This window comes from Nelumbo lutea, chromosome 1, assembly GCF_056320005.1.
Source record: "Nelumbo lutea isolate HS-2025 chromosome 1, American lotus-T2T, whole genome shotgun sequence".
Classification (NCBI taxonomy): domain Eukaryota; kingdom Viridiplantae; phylum Streptophyta; class Magnoliopsida; order Proteales; family Nelumbonaceae; genus Nelumbo; species Nelumbo lutea.
In genome coordinates, this window is record NC_142684.1 from 196585861 (window position 1) to 196600022 (window position 14162).

The 14162-nt window shown below is 40.8% G+C and overlaps 1 pseudogene; it reads right to left on the minus strand.

Moving 5' to 3' along the window:
* Positions 1-228: 228 nt before the first annotated feature.
* On the minus strand, positions 229-10851 carry LOC148880194 (putative LRR receptor-like serine/threonine-protein kinase At1g12460; annotated as a pseudogene).
* Between the last annotated feature and the right edge of the window lie 3311 nt (positions 10852-14162).

Here is a 14162-nt window from a genome sequence, read left to right on the forward strand (position 1 = left end):
GATATTTGATAATTATAACTATAAAAAGAATTAAAAACAAAGAATTTCTTTTCATTTCCCCCTTTTATAAAGCTTGTTGAGACTTGGGGGTCGCTCATATTTTCTACACCAACCCAACAATCAGTAGCTGTAGAACCTCCCCTCCCTGCTCCATTCTCCTACTAATCCACTTCTTTAGTGGGACCCCTTATCTTTTCTCCATCCTTTTGCCCCTTTGGTAAGTAGTAACTATAATACTGTACCAGATCTTATGGACTCCAGAACCTGAACCACCTCTGCCATGTTTGGTCTCTTTGACGGAATCTCAGAAGTACATATCGGCCCCAATCTCATGACCTGTGTCATGGTTTTCAAAACCGGACTGGATGGTTGGACCGGAAAAACCGAAAATCGGTCAAGTGATTGGTTCCGTTTTTTCTCAGAACCAGATTTTCTTCAAAAATAATTGATTTTGGTCAGCAAATCGCTGACCTGGGAAATTAATCATTTGAACCGTTTGAACGGTTTTGACCGTTTTTTATTTTTTTATTTTTTTGTCAGAATGGGCCGAACGTTCGACCCAGGAATCGGACCTCTGACTAGTTCGTTCGATTTTAAAAACCTTGACCTGTATCAACTCGTTTTCTGCTAAACCCTTCAAGCTTCGATCAAAACAAATCCGAAGTTGTGTCGTTCTTTAATAGTCTCTGGACATATTCACACAAACCCACCACCTCAGTTGCTACTGGACTTTCTACTAGTTTTCACCCTGTGACCAGCTACAATAAGATCACTCCAAATCTATAGACATCGTATTTGTCAATGAATCTTGGGCTTTGGCAAGCTAGCTCTGGTTTACAGTCATGGTGTGGAACTTGGTCAAGCCAGAGTTACCCACATGGGCAGAAGTTTGCCCAGTCCATAATCAGATAACTTTGCTTCAAATCTTTCATCTAAAAGTATGTTGGTGGACTTGATACTGAGATGTAGAACTTGGGGTTTACAATCATGGTGAAGGTAAGAAAGGGCTCTTGCAACCCCAAGAGCAATCTGGAATCTCCTAGGCCAGTAGTATAGGTCATTGCTTCCACTACTGTTGGTGCCTGGATGGCTATGTTGATGCTGATACAGATTACTATTGGAAACGAACTCAGATAAGATAAGTTGCATGGTAGATGACCACGTTAGACGGTCTTGTATGCCCTTAGCTTCAATCGGATTTGAAGTACTTTTATTATTTAGTGAAAATAAATTAAATTGCATGTTTGATTCATGATGTTTGCTATAATTCTGTGTAAGACCCTAAAACTAAACATTTATAGAAACTTGTGTTAGTTTTAAATGTTCACAGCCATTGGATAAGTTTGGGGAGATTTATCCTGCCAAGGTTGATACTGATGTGCCACCAAGTTTTGGGATGACTTGTTTCGGCCATCTGGGTAAGACCCAAGGCACATGCAGTATGTGATTGCTTGAACCCTTGAACCGGACTAGATTTTTAGTATTGCCCTAGACCTTGGAGACAGATGGACAAAACTGGAAAGTTACACCTGACCCCTAGACTCGATTATGACACATCACTAGGTGTCGAATCGGGCTGTCTTTGATGTGTCAATCAGTGAGATCCTTAGTGGGGGTCAAAACCTGGACATGTTGGGGCAGTATGAGAATTCATCTGAAAGAGTGGTCATAGTGACAGGATCAGCCCCTTTGTCGGACAATGGTAATGATCGGGAATGCACTCTCTTTGATGGAAACCAAACTGCCGGCAGTTGATTTCAATCGGAATTTTGTTTTGCAAAATTAATATGTATATGTATATGTACGGTTTCAAAAGATTTGCAAAAGGTTTTAATTCCCAGGATCCATGTGAGTAGAGAGTGCGGCACTGTTCCTTGCAGCCGAGGGAAAGGTCTTCTCTTGTCGGGCAGTGCTTGATCATTAAGGGCTGAGAGGTTAAGTGTAAAACCATTTAGGATAATACCTGATGGGCTAATCTTGCACCTGCCCATAGTCCCTGAATTTTTATAAGATGGCTTGGCCCAGGGACCACTTAATGTAAGTGTTGGGCCCATAGGGTCCATGTGATGAACTCAAGGGAGTCACTGAGTCTTTCAGTGAATTCGGTTGGGCCTTGTAATAAAAGCTGGGCCGAACCCATGTGGCTGGTGTGTAGATCAATGCTTGAGTCCCACGCCATACAAAGAAGACTAACTGGGCAGCAGGTTGGAAACTGGTTAAACACTGAACACTTAATGGGCCAAAAGCCCATTTCGAACTGGGCTGATATGATCACCAGTTCATGGGGCGAATCTAAGATTAGTGTTAGTAAAAGGATTGGGTCTTTGACCTTATCCACTCTAAGAGACCAAATTCAAATTAGATTTGAATCTGGTAATCTGCAGATAGGATTAAGATTAACCTCTATCCAAATACTGATTTGGATTGGGATAACTCCCAAAATATTGGGAGGTTTCTTAATCAAGAAGAAAGAGGAGAAAAACCTAGCAGAAATATCAGGTTTCGAACTAAGGGGTTTGAGCAAGCAAGAAACACATCCTGCAATCTGAGATTTGATCTCTCACAGACTCCAGAGAGAAGAGAGCAGTTCTTGACACTCCCTGTTGGAAACACATCCCTGGACTTCTCACAGACTCCAGAGAGAAGAGAGCAAGAAACACATCCCTAGACTTCTCCTCTTCTAGCCGTCGCCACTCCCTGTTGGAAGATTGGATATTTGCAGCAACAGGAAGTCAAAAAGCAGTTCTTGACAATAGTCTTGCAAGAAAGACAAATGGATTCGGTGTTCAAGGTTTCCAGAGGGTTCTTGTGAAGAATCCAGTGTGTAGGGCGCACCCTGCTGGTTCCGTTCCATCCACAGCTGTGTCATTTTCAGTAGGAGCGGATCTTGGTTAATTCTTTGGGCGTGAACACCAACTTTGGGAGATATTATTTCTCCGGATCAGGTATAATCCTTCATGTTTTCCTTTTGGTTCAGATCTGGTTTGTTTATGGTTCAAGTAGGATCCTTGAATAAAGTATTCTAAATTTAGGGAATATGATTCCCAGTTGGAAGAAGGTAGGAATTTTTTTTTGAAATCCGCCCTCCATTCCACACCCTTCTTGGCGTCCATTAGATGGATCCTACCATTCTTTCAGTGGTATCAGAGCCACAGGTTCGAATTTGAAACCAAAAGAAAATCAGATCTGACTTGCGCAGATGAACAGAAAATGTTCTGCTAAGATCTGCGCAGATTGCTTCTTTTTTTCAAGAAATGGTTTCTTGTTAAGGGCATTTGATCTGAAATTAATTCTGTTAAATCCAAAAATTTATTTAGAATTATTCTTTATTTATTTTTGATTTAATTGATTGTTCGAACCTGGAGATCGCAGTGCAGTTTTGGCGCAGATAGTCTGCGCACCATTTTTTTCTTCCTTTTATTATTATTCGGTCTGTAAATATTTTTTTTTTCTAGACTGAATGTATAGGATTTGATCAAGAATGTAATTAATTAATAGAAATAGGATTTCTATTTTTTATTTTATTTCTTGATTAAAGAAGAAGGAAGAAGATGGCGGCGCTGGAGATTTGCAGATGGAGAAATCGCATACTACGACTTACAGTTTATGAAACTGTAACTTTTGTGATTAACCTCTGTTTTGCAGGTGGTACGAACAATCCATATTTTTGATTTGTGAATGTCTAAAATAAAAAATTATTAATTTCAGATCTCTCATGAATTAATTCTTGAATTGAAAATCAGTTTTGGACAATTTCGGACTAGATTGGACCAAAACTGTTTGGACCGAATCTGAGATTCGAAAGGGGCTGTTTTTCAGTCCATATTTCTCACATTGGTTATTCCAAATCTGACGTTCAATTACAGGGATTAATTCAGCCCACCTGTAAAGCACAGTTTTAAAGGGTTAAAACTGCAAAAGCCCATTATTGTGAGAAAAGCTGTATGGGTCGAACTGCTAACTACTATTCATCCCATACACCTAGTAGACATTAATTGTTAATGCTTTAGGTTTTTAAATGGGCTATTTGATGGGCTTTACAGTAGTTAATTAATTGGATCAATTCTTCCTTTGCATATGATGTTTGGATGTATGATGTACTGCGACCATGGGCCATAAGCACTTGGCCCATGTTAACTCGTTAGTGGCTCTTGCGCACACCATGGCTGAATGCACATCATTGCCATGGCGTCCCTTAAGGTCATTGGATGATCCCTCTCTACTTGGTGGACCCCACAACCCTGAAAAAGGATGCGTACGGAACCCCTAGCCGATTGAGGCCCACCAGAAATCTGGCTTTATGAAAGTCAGTGGGAGCCATTTTGGTTTGACCTAAATTAGAACTAGGGCGTAATTTTGTTCCCTCCAAGCAAATATGAGTGCGTGTGATAGGGAGATCCATTTGATGGACTTTCTAAAGGCCTTCTGTCATTAGCACAATGATGGGTCCATCAGTAATGAGGAAACGCACCATAAAATTGGGCTATCCATTTGCTGTTGGATCTGTTAGAGTGTTTCATTAGATGATAGGGGCGTCATAGACCAATGTGGGAGGGGCTTCACCAGAAAATGGGAACTCTCTCACGGTACCTTGGCGTAACCTGAATATGATGGGTGTTCACTCACTAGACAGAAATGTTTACTTGAAAGCGGCTCTGAACCTTGTCTGACAGAAGCCAAAGGGAAACTCATCTGATGAGTGGATATGATCCATCACAGAAAGGTGGTGGGGTTATGCAACTGAAACAATTGGCTTCACGCACCTATGTGATTTCCCAAATTTCCAGAGACATTCCATTGTCTCCGTCACTGAGAAGGAGGGAAAATCTCAGAGATGAATAAATGGGAATGGAACATAGATTAAAAGCCATATCTATGTAGGTAACATGAATCAAATTAAGGTTGTGGACTAACGTTTTTGTTGTTTTATCAGAAAATGGCAAACGGTCAATTTGCAGAGATTCTAGATGATAACAAGCTTAAGGGCCCAAACTATGCCGATTGGTACAGAAATCTTATGTTGGTCCTAACTTCTGAAAAGTTAGATAAGGTGATGAAAAATCCTGCCCCGGAACGTCTGGGTGATAGGGCTTCTGAGGCCCGTAGGAGGGACTACCAAGATTGGGAGGATAAGAACTCCCTAGCTCGCTGCTTTGTCATTGCCTCATTAGACAACTCAATACAGAGGCAGTTCGATCAAATCGAACCAGCCAATGACATATTGGACAGTCTAAGAACAATGTATGAAGAGCAGAACCGTTCTACTCGACAGAAGGTCCTGAAATTGTTCATGACCGCGCAGATGTACAAGGGGCAGAAAGTTCATGACCATTGTCTTCGGATGATGGGATACATTAACGAACTCGAAGCCCTTGGATCCGGGCTAGATCTTGGCACGCAAGTGGATGCCATCTTGAATTCTTTGCCCTCTTCCTTCAATGCGCTCACTATGAACTACAATATGAATAAGCTGAATGTCAGCGTCCAGGAACTCAGCAATATGTTGCAGAGGGCTGAGGATTTTTTAAAAAGGATGAGCCTGTGGTTATGCTTGCTGAACCTAACAAATCGGGCAAGAAAAAGAGAAAGGCAAAGAAGCCTAAGAAGAAAGCTACCAAACCCAAGAAGCAGAAGAAGAACAAGGCATCTGATGTCTGTCACTTCTGCAAACAGATCGGCCACTGGAAGAGGAACTGTCCTGCCTACCTGGAATCTAAGAAAGGTAACATTGAAACTTGTGTCATAGAAACTAATATGTTAGTTACTTCTGTGTCTTGGTGTGTTGACTCTGGGGCTTCAACTCATGCGTGTAACTCACTGCAGGGGTTCAAAGTTAGCAGAAGATTGAGTGATGGCGAAGTGACACTTTTCTTGGAAACGACTGCAAGTGTTGCAGCTGTGGCGATAGGAACCGTAGAATTAGTTTTTAGAGAATGAGTCATTGTAGAAACTAACCTAACTGAAACTACGTCAGTCGAAAATCCCAAGAAAAGGAATCGTGATACAATTAATCCCATGTGCCTCTGGCATTACCGACTTGGCCATATCGGTATTGACCGAATCACAAGACTGGTAAAGGATGGTCATTTGGATTTTCTAACCGTAGAAAATCTTCCCACTTGTGAGCCTTGCCTTCAAGGTAAGATGACTAAGCGGCCATTTTACGGTAAGCCTGAAAGATCTAGAGACACACTTGACGTAATACATACTGATACGTGTACTTCATCACCTTTATGGATGATTTTTCACGATATGGTTACGTGTATCTAATGAGACACAAGTCTGAATCCTTTGAAAAGTTCAGAGAGTTCAGACAGGAAGTCGAGAAACAGTTAGGGAGAGAAGTTAAGGCCTTTCAATCGGATCTAGGTGGCGAGTATCTCTCTGATGAATTCATGGACTACTTAAAAGACAATGGGATAGTGTCACAACTAGCTCCTCCTGCTACACCACAACTCAACGGTGTTTCAGAGAGGAGGAATATGACATTGTTGGACATTGTCTGGTCACTTCTCGTATGCTCAGAATTACCCACATCATTTTGGGGATATGCATTAGAGACTGATATCTACGTGTTGAATCGAGTTCCTACCAAATCAGTTCCGAAAACTCCATATGAACTATGGACTGGAAGGAAGCTAAGTGTAAGACATTTGAAGATTTGGCGTTGTCCTGCACACGTTAAAAGAACAAGTGCGGACAAGTTGCAATCCAAAACCAGTCGTTGCCTATTTATAGGCTACCCAAAGGATTCAGTGGGTTATCTATTCTATGACCCAAGTGAGCAGAAAGTGTTCTGCAGTCGAAATGCCCAATTCTTATAATTCGAATATATCATGGACACTCACCGTCAGGAAATAGTTCGTGATGAGGAGAGCTCAGGAACAGTGGGAGATGTCCCACAAGTTCCAGGTAGTGACCAACCTAGAAGGTCCACCCGGGTATCCAGACCACCAGTCTGATATGGTTATGACCAGGATACCTACCTGGTGGAAGCCTTGACTAGTGAGGAGGATCCCGTGACTTACGCGGAAGCTATGTTAGACATAGATTTCCAGAAGTGGGTGGAGGCCATGAGAGCTGAGATGGACTCGATGGAGACCAATGGAGTCTGAACTCTAGTAGATCCGCCCTCCGGGGTAAAAGAAATTGGTTGCAAATGGATCTACAAGAGGAAGAAGGGCCCCGATGGCAGGATTGAGACCTACAAAGCTTGCTTGGTGGCGAAAGGGTATACTCAGAAAGAAGGCATCGATTATGAGGAAACCTTTTCTCTTGTGGCCATGCTTAAATCCATTAGGATCCTGCTAGCTATAGCAGCATACCATAACTATGAGATTTGGCAAATGGATGTCAAAACTGCGTTCCTGAATGGAGATCTTAATGAAGATATCTACATGCAGCAACCTCAAGGCTTCATTGCTGCTGGTCAGGAACACATGGTATGTAAACTCAATAGATCCATATATGGACTTAAGCAGGCTTCTAGGAGTTGGAACATCCGTTTTGATTCTGCCGTCAAAACGTTTGACTATGAGCAGAATCCAGATGAGCCCTGTGTTTACAAGAAATCTAGTGGGGATAAGATTACCTTTTTGGTATTGTACGTGGACGATATCTTACTCATTGGGAATGATGTAGGAATGTTGACTTCGGTCAAGGTATGGCTGTCACAGCAATTCTCCATGAAAGATCTTGGAGAAGCTTCATACATACTAGGTATTCGACTCTATAGAGATAGATCGAAGCGGATAATTGGAGATTGAGGGCATGAGAGACGTTCCCCATGCCTCAGTCGTAGGGAGCATCATGTATGCCATGCTGTGCACTCGCCCGGACATAGCTCAGATGGTGAGTGTGGTAAGCAGATTCCAAGCTAACCCAAGGCAGGAGCATTGGACTGCTGTGAAGAATATACTTAAATACCTTCGAAGGACAAAAGAGTTTTGTCTGGTATTCGATGGTAGTTCACTACAAGTTCTGGGGTATACCGATGTCGATTTCTAGTCGGATCCAGATGATAGAAGGTCTACATCTGGGTATGTTTTCACGATAGGATCGTGTGCTGTTTGCTGGAAAAGCAGCAAACAGGGGTCCACTGTAGATTCCACAACCGAGGCCGAGTACATTGCCTCAAGTGAAGCTGCCAAGGAAGCCGTGTGGATGAAGAAATTCATACACGAATTGGGAGCGATTCCGTCCAGCACATCACCCATCCCGTTGTTGTGTGACAACAATGGAGTGATCGCCCAAGCTAAAGAGCCTCGGGCCTCAGCCCCTTTGTCGGACAATGGTAATAATCGGGAATGCACTCTCTCTGATGGGGACCAAACTACCGGCAGTTGATTTCAATCGTTGGAATTTTGTTTTGCAAAATTAATATGTATATGTATATGTATGGTTTCAAAAGATTTGCAAAAGGTTTTAATTCCCAGGATCCATGTGAGTAGAGAGTGCGGCACTGTTCCTTGCAGCCGAGGGAGAGGTCTTCTCTTGTCGGGCAGTGCTTGATCATTAAGGGCTGAGAGGTTAAGTGTAAGACTATTTAGGATAATACCTGATGGGCTAATCTTGCACCTGCCCACAGTCCTTGGGTTTTTATAAGATGGTTTGGCCCAGGGACCACTTAATGTAAGTGTTGGGCCCATAGGGTCCATGTGATGGGCTCAAGGGGGTCACTGAGTCTTTCAGTGAATTCGGCTGAGCCTTGTAATAAAAGCTGGGCCGAACCCATGTGGCTTGTGTGTAGATCATGCTTGGGTCCCACGCCATACAAAGAAACCCAACTGGGCAGCAGGTTGGAAACTGGTTAAACACTGAACACTTAATGGGCCAAAAGCCCATTTCGAACTGGGCTGATATGATCACCAGTTCATGGGGCGAATCTGAGATTAGTGTTAGTAAAAGGATTGGGTCTTTGACCTTATCCACTCTAAGAGACCAAATTCAAATTAGATTTGAATCCGGTAACCTCCTGATAAGATCAGGAGTTAACTAACTTAATCTGCAGATAGGATTAAGATTAACCTCTATCCAAATACTGATTTGGATTGGGATAACTCCCAAAATATTGGGAGGTTTTTTAATCAAGAAGAAAGAGGAGAAAAACCTAGCAGAAATATCAGATTTTGAACTAGGGGGTTTGAGCAAGCAAGAAACACATCCTGCAATCTGAGATTTGATCTCTCACAGACTCCAGAGAGAAGAGACAGTCTTGCCCTCTTCGTCCCTGGACTTCTCCTCCTCCAGCCCCCGCCACTCCCTGTTGGAAGATTGGATCTTTGCAGCAACAGGAAGTCAAGAAAGCAGTTCTTGACAATAGTTTTGCAAGAAAGACAAAAGAATTCGGTGTTCAAGGTTTCCAGAGGATTCTTGTGAAGAATCCAGTGTGTAGGACGCACCCTGCTGGTTCCGTTCCATCCAAAGCTGTGTCATCTTCAGCAGGAGCGGATGTTGGTTACTTCTTTGGGCGTGAACACCAACTTTGGGAGATATTATTTCTCCGGATCAGGTATAATCCTTCATGTTTTCCTTTTGGTTCAGATCTGGTTTGTTTATGGTTCAAGTAGGATCCTTGAATAAAGTATTCTAAATTTAGGGAATATGATTCCCAGTTGGAAGAATGTAGGAAATTTTTTTTGAAATTCGCCCTCCATTCCGCACCCTTCTTGAAGTCCATTAGATGGATCCTACCATTCTTTCAAACCAGTAGTAGCAATGAAAGATAACCAGATTGGGGTGTCGAATGTTGCTTAGTCGTCCAACCTGCTCAAATTTTATCTTGGTTCTTGATTTTTCCCAGCGTCTCGAGTTTCTTGATCGCAATTGAGATCCCACATTCAAAGCTGGTTTTTGTAAACAGACCCAATCTACCCACCTTCGATCAGACAATCTTTGTCAAGTATAGCTTTGGTGCCTGCTTCCCAATCCTCGTACCTTGGTGACAAGCTTTTGCTGAACAGAACCAGCTTCCCAATCCTTGATGGCAAGCTTTTTCTTCCCCTCTCCTCCTACGAACCCTGGTGTTCATGAAGGTGATCACACAGACACCTGTGATGATCATTGCAGCAGCAACAATGGCCACTATGGATGAAACATTCAACACCCAGCTTTTTTATGATGTTGATGCAGTGGCATTGGTACTCGCAGAGCAGGGTACGTCCATAGGAGAGCCATAGAGCCCTGGGTTGTGGAAGAAAGTGAGGCGCCAAACAATTGGATATGGCTAATTGAAGTTGAAGGAATGGTGCCAGTGAGGTTGTTGAAGGAGATTGAAATGAGTTAACAATGTTAAGTTTCCAAGTGAGTATGGGATTGATCCAGAGAGCAAATTCTTCGGTAGATCAAGCAATTGGATCCGAGATAGCTCTCCCAAGCTGACCGGAATGCTTCCGTTCAGCTGGTTCCGATGTAGGTCAAGGATTTTCAGGTATGTCAAGTTGTAGAGGGTCACAGGAATTCCTCCCTGTAGGCCATTACCCCAAACGCCCCTGCAATTAAGAACTCGTAATCTCAATGTCTCAATTCAAAGAAATATGGATACACAAATTAGATTGTTAGAGAGGTGTAGGACTCATAGTCTAGCAGAAATATGCAATTTCTCAATTCAAGGATTTTGTCGTTTTTATTTTTTGTCAGAACGGGCTCTTTGTTCGGTTTGAACAGTTGAACTGTTTGACCGGGAACCTGACCCCTGAATGGTTGATTGTCCGATTTGTTTTTCAAAACCTTGTTCGATAGAAATAGAGGGGACCTCATTGTGCATCGTGGGCTGGTCTTGCCCCTTGTAACTGCACCATCAACATGTGTGTTGTTGGCGTTGTTGATGGGGTTACTGCTTGAAGATGTCATTGAGTCTAGGATTTTAGAGATGTGAGAATTAGGCTTTTGTGTAGCGAGTTCCCACAGATGGCACCAATTGGTGATGCGCGATCTGGTGCTCTCTACTGGCAAACAGCTCGGACGCCAATATGAGTAGGTCGCTTAGCTAAGTTGCAAAAGAAGAGATCAGAGTATCTGAGTTGCTTTATCCAGTGTGGGCACTCCTATGCTTAAGTGAGCGATGAGTTGTGAAAATCGAAAAGATTGAGAGCAAGAGAGTTGTTAGTGTTGAATCATGCGTACTTCTTCTCTAGAAGGGGATGCCTTTATATAGGCATGTTGCCTTGAGCTTCATGAAGCGAGTTGGAGATCTTCGACCCATCTAGTTCGGAGGTGGTTTCACGCCCAGAGGTAGACTCCACGTAAATGGAAAGTGCTTATTCGATCACGCCCGGAGCGGGCAAGGTGGTAGTTAGCTCCAACGTCATGGCATCGTGATCCCAAGAAGGCCAGAAGCGGTAGCTTGCCTGAGGAGGAGGTCATTCGTTGCATCAAATAGGCCATTGGGTAAATCTTCACTAGGTCCACGGAGTCGAGTCACTTCCCATGCCAACCTGCCGTCAACCAACCTATTTCCAATCTGAGCTGCCGAGGCTAGGTCGCGTATCTACTAGGTCGACGGAGGCAAGTCGCCTCACACATCGACCTGACACTGGCCGATCTAGCTACAAGCCAACTGGTCGAGGTTGGGCCGTGGAAACAGCGATGGATGCGAGGTGCCTGTCATATTTCTGAATCTTGCTTACGTGGAGTTGAGTTGTCATCCATTAAATTTGTGAAGCCACATGTCGGAATGTCAGTGAAGGGCCGAATCACTCATCACCTAATGTATCGCTTTGAATGAAAAACATTGTTCTTCTATCACTCCTATTTTGCATTCAAAATTGAGAATTCTTCCACCCTGCTTTTTAACTAAGAGATGAAAAACGGGCTCAGAATATAGAAAAAAAAAAAACCAAGAGTTGGAGAGGATAACAAAAGTCCAAAACAGAGAAAGAAGAGATGGTTCTCAACTTCTGGTAATAAAGACAAAGTGATGTAGAAGAAGTTCAAACATGATAAATTTGGTTTCCTAGTAAATGTGATGTAGCATGGCATTAAGGTGGCATTTGATAACACTTTTCATACCTCTTAAGTTTGAAAATGTTGCTTTTCAAACGTCTGAGGTGTTTGGAAGTGTATCTAAATTTGGGTCTAAAAATTATTTTTAGATATTAAATAAGAAGAATTGGGCTAGGTGCTAAACGCATTCAGACCTGACCGAAAGTCCAAAATACCCTAAAAAACATGCTTATGTTTCTCCCTCTCACCGTTTATCTCCTCCACATGATGCAATGGCGAACCAGCGACGGCAAGTGACTCCTTCGGCGAACTAGCGGCAGTGAGTTTCGGCCCTCTCTCTCTCCCTTCTTTCATCATCATCATCATCATCATCTTCTTCTTCTTCTATGGTCTCGTAGCTTTCATCCACTGTTTTTCGTTTTTGATCGTCGTTGCAACTCTCAACAGTGACAACAAGTGACTCCTCCAATGCGACAAGTGTCTTAAGCAAGTGACTCCTCTACTACAACTCTCGCCGTTGCAACTCCCCTGCTGTCCATGGTTTTTCATCTTCTTCTTCCTTAAGACATTATTTTTCTAATTATTAAATATTTTTTATTGCTTTATGGGCTTTATTACTATTTTCATTATTATTTTAACTTTTTAATAATTTATTTTTAATTTATAAATTTATATGTATTTTCAATATTTTCTTATTTTAATACATTTATTTTTATTTTTATAAATTTTCATATTTTTCAATATTATTTTGAATTTAATAAATTATTTTTATGAAATAGTACAAGTTGAACTCAAATTTACCGAATAGTCTAATTTAGTGGCAAAATAGTAAAATTAGTAAATTTCAGATGTTGAAGGTTCGATCCATCACAAACAGCCTTCTATATTTAGAGCCTCTAAAAAGTCAAAAACAATTGTCTCTTTTTAGATTTAAGACACTTTTAATATCTTTTTAATTTTTTAGATTTCATATTTCAGATTTCAGATTTATCAAACACCACCTAACAGAGGCCATCAGACGTGACCACTAACAGAGAAAAAAAATCAAAAAAGAAAAACCATAATCAATTTATTTGTGCCTATTTTGGAGGGCTTCTAGCGTTGCATAGTCTTTAATCCTTAGATCGAGGGCTATTAATAGAAGACTTGTAATCGGATTGAATTTGGATCAGATCCGATTCTGATCTGATTATGGAAAGCTTGCATTTGATTCTAATCAGATTTAAAGACCTTGTATTCAAATTGGAATCCTAACGGATTTGGGTCGTATTCGGATTTAATCCGACTTTGCTTTAATTTTTTAAAAACAAAAAAAAAGTAAAAAAGGTAATTACTTTTCAACTTTTATATATAATAAATTAATGCTAATAAACATATTGAATTTATTATATATATAATATAATATAAAAATATATATTTTTATAATTATAAATAATAATTAAATAAAATTTATATATTAAATTTATTATATATATAATATAATATAAAAATATATATTTTTATAATTATAAATAATAATTAAATAAAATTTATATATTAAACTCAGTAAATATTATAATATAAGCATATCCATATTTTAGTAGAATTGGATAGAATCAAATCCAAATCCACAATTATAAATCAGATTTAGATTATAAAATATGAATTTAATCCGTTTACATAAACACATTATCTGAATATGAAATAATCGAATTGGATGTCAGGTTGGGCATCAAATTTTTTGGTATCATTGGCAAGCCTAGCTAGAAAGTCATATTCGGTGATAGGAATGGCAATGGGTGGGCTTGCAAAAATCCCTGCCCTTGTCCCCATATGGGGACAAGGTTATCCCCATTCCTATTCCCATTGGAGATCCCCGTGACTTTTTATAATGTCAACCATTTTGTTTTTGTTTTTATTTTATTTAAAAAATTAAAAATAAAATAGTTAAAATTTACAATCTTATTAAAAAGGTTCAAATATATTCAAACATGTTCAACCATATTTTTAAAAAATACTAATATACATATGTGTGTGTAATAGTAGAAATCCCCATTGGACGGGGATTAGGGTCCTCGTGAGGTGGGGTGTACTCTCTATCTCCGCCAACAGGGATGAAAATTTCTCCATCCTCATTCCCGCCCCATTCAAGATAGATCCCCATAGGGATCAAGGACATTGCCATCCTTATATGCTGGAAAAACAGAAAACCAAATTATCCTTACATAAGTTAAGAAATC